Raw genomic sequence first — 3,476 nt, 5'->3', positions numbered from 1 at the left:
ATTGTGTTGGTGCCGAAAAAGGATGTCACATGGAGGATGTGCATAGACTACAGAGAACTCAACAAAATAACGGTGAAGAATTGGTACCCTCTCACTTGCATTGAATATTTATTAGATCAAATGAAAAATGTTGTGTTTTTCACAAAACATGACTTGCACAGTGGTTATCATCTGGTCAGGATTGCAGAACAGGATGTATGGAAGACTACATTCGAGATGAAACAGGGGTTGTTTGAATAGTTGGTGATGCCATTCGGACTTTGCAATGCTCCAGCCACATTCATGAGGGTAATTAATGATATTTTCAGGACTTTTATTGATGATTTTGTACTTGTGTATCTTGATGACATTCTTGTTTATAGTAGGACATGGGATGAACATGTGTGTCATGTTAAAAAAGTGCTTGATGTTTTGCAAAAAGAAAAATTGTATGTCAAAATGTTTAAATGGGAGTTTGGGAAGACTTCTTTGGTTTATTTAGGTCACATTTTCAGTGGTGGACAATTGAAAATAGATCCTTCTAAAATTGATGTGATTATAAAACCCACCAATGTTACAGAGGTTCATAGCTTCTTGGGTGCAGTACAATATTGGAGAAGGCTCATTTCCAAATTCTTCGACATTTCATCCCCCTTACATGCATTGACAAGTGTGAAGCAAATCTTTTAGTCAGGAGGAAAGCAGCAGAAAGCCTTTGATGCACTAAAAGAGAAGATCAGCACTGCACCAGTTTTAGCCTTACCAAACCTCCAACAGCCTTTCGAGATCGAGACCGATGCCAATGGATGCGCCATGGGAGCAGTTTTGATGTAGCAAAGGAAACATATATGTTACCATTGGGAAACATTCTCCCAAGCAGTTGTGAATTATCCCACATACAACAAGGAGTTGTATGCCTTGGTTCAAAGCGTGAAGAAGTGGAAGCATTATTTGATGGGCAAGGAGACTATCATTCACACAGATCATCAACCCTTGCATTACCTTCAGTCACAGACCAAGCTTCAACATGCACGTCATTTCAAATGGATGGGATTCCTTCAGCAGTTTCACTTGGTAATAAAATACAAGAAGGGCACCAGCAACAAAGTGGCATATATGTTTTCTCTCTCTCCTATTTCTACATAAATAGTTTTCCAAAATGCCTCTTTATCTTTTGAAAGTTATGCTAAACAATATGTTAATGGTCAAAAATTGTTGATTTGAGGCTTCTGCGATCTATATTCTGTGTAGTGTTGTCTTCCGGAGTCATCACATTTAGGTTTTGTTGTAATTGACGTTCGAACCAACCTCTGTGGTTCATCATCAGGAATTAGATCCATGAGTGAATAAGTCAGAACTTGATAGGTTTTAATAGGTACAGCTAGGGTTGGGATGGGAGTGAATGTTAGCCGACAGTTTGGGTAATGATGTAGTTCATTTCATTTTAATTTTTTTTTAACTATGTATATAATTAATTGGTTTATTAAAATTTTATGATTATTAATGATTTGTGTTTATTTAATTTATTTGGTAAATGAATTTTATTTAGATTGGGTTATGCTTTAAATGAGAAGTTCTTGTCATTAATTTAATAGACTAGAACTTCTCATTTAAAGCATAACCCAATCTAAATAAAATTTATTTACCAAATAAGTTAAATAAACACAAATCATTAATAATCATAAAATTTTAATAAACTAATTAATTATATACATAGTTTAAAAAAATAAAAAATAAAAGAATGAAATGAACTACATCATTACCCAAACTGTCAGCTAACATTCACTCCCATCCCAACCCTAGTTGTACCTATTAAAACCTATTGAGTTCTGACTTATTCACTCATGGATCTAATTCCTGATGATGAACCACAGAGGTTGGTTTGAAACGTCGATTACAACAAAACCTAAATGCGATGACTCTGGAAGACAACACTACACAGAATATGTTAATGATGATGATTTTAAGGAGATTTATGCAAGGTTAACTCATGGATCGCAAGTGGAGAATTATCATTTGCGGGGAAAGTTGTTGTATCACCTTGGAAAACTTTGTATCCCCACCAATGAACGAATACATGTAATCATAGAGGCACATACCTCTCTTGTGTCAGGTCATTTTGGTGTAGGGAAAACTTTATGTCATTTCCAGAGGTTGTGTTATTGGCCTCACATGAAAAATGTTGTGGCTCGATATGTAAAGGGATGTGTTTTGTATTCAGTTAGCAAACCCACTAATAGAAAAATTGGGGCTTTACACACCACTCCCTTTTCCAAGTCGTCCATGGGAAAGTGTTTCGATGGATTTTGTAGGCAGTTTTCCTTTTTCTAGGAAAGGTTGTGACTATTTGTATTTTGTTATGGATCGATTTAGTAAAATGTGTGTATTAATTCCTTGTAAAAAGTAGATCATTGCAAAGCGGACTGCTCATCTCTTTTTCCAATTTGTATGGGTCCACTTTGGGTTTCCCACATCCATTATGTTTGACCGAGACTCTCTCTTTCTTGGATATTTTTAGATGAGTTTGTGGAGAATGATGGACACCAAGTTGAAGAGGAGCATGAAATTTCATCCACAAACCAATGGAAAAACAGAGGTTGTCAACCGCACAGTGATACACTTACTCCTAGGCTATTGTGGAAAGCATCCCAAGTTTTGGGACGAGCAGCTTCCTTATGTACAACATGCATACAACCAATGAGTGCATTCATCCACCCAGAGCTCACCTTTTGAGATATGCTTTAGTTATTTACCAAAGGATCCCTTATACATCATATTTGGGAGAGATGAAGATTCCAATGGGCAAGATGATAGGGACAAAATGAGTAAGTTCATACAGCGAATTCTGTTGATTCACCATGAAGTACAGGAGCAGTTAGAGAAGAGTCAAGCTCAATACAAAGCCCAACATGACAAGCACCGAGTCGATCGCCAATTTTGGATTGGAGACAAAGTTTGGCTCCACATCAGCAAAGACAGAATGAAAGGGGAAGGAAATCATTTGTGACCAATCCAATATGGCCCATTCACCATATTGGAGAAGATTGGAGACAATGATTTTTGTCTCGATTTTCCAACATACATGCAAATGTACTAGTGGTGAGCGTTGAAAACTTGAAGCTTTATGAGACTCTGTTGATCATGGACATTGCAGAGGTTAGATAGGTTCCTACAGTGGATGATTTTTCACCTGAATACTTAGACAAGCTACTAAAGGAAATCATTCTCGACACGAAGACCAAGACTTCACGACGGGGACACGTGGAGTACCTTCGTATTGGCTTCAAAGGAATGCATCTAAGTAAGGCTCGATGGATTGAAAAGGATAAAGTGAGGGAGAATTTCCCTCACCTACCAATTAACTGATAAATCTTTGGCGGTCCAAAATCCCATTAGTGGGGAGGAATGATTGAGGCGGATCCAGAAATAGAAGTGGCCTTGAAAATAGCTCAAAAATAAAAGTCATATGATGGGAGTGAAACTAGAACTAGGTCATA

This window comes from Pinus tabuliformis, chromosome Q, assembly GCF_031772625.1.
Source record: "Pinus tabuliformis cultivar Carrire ecotype Pingquan chromosome Q, CPIR1, whole genome shotgun sequence".
NCBI classification, from domain to species: domain Eukaryota; kingdom Viridiplantae; phylum Streptophyta; class Pinopsida; order Pinales; family Pinaceae; genus Pinus; species Pinus tabuliformis.
This window is presented reverse-complemented; position numbering follows the sequence as displayed.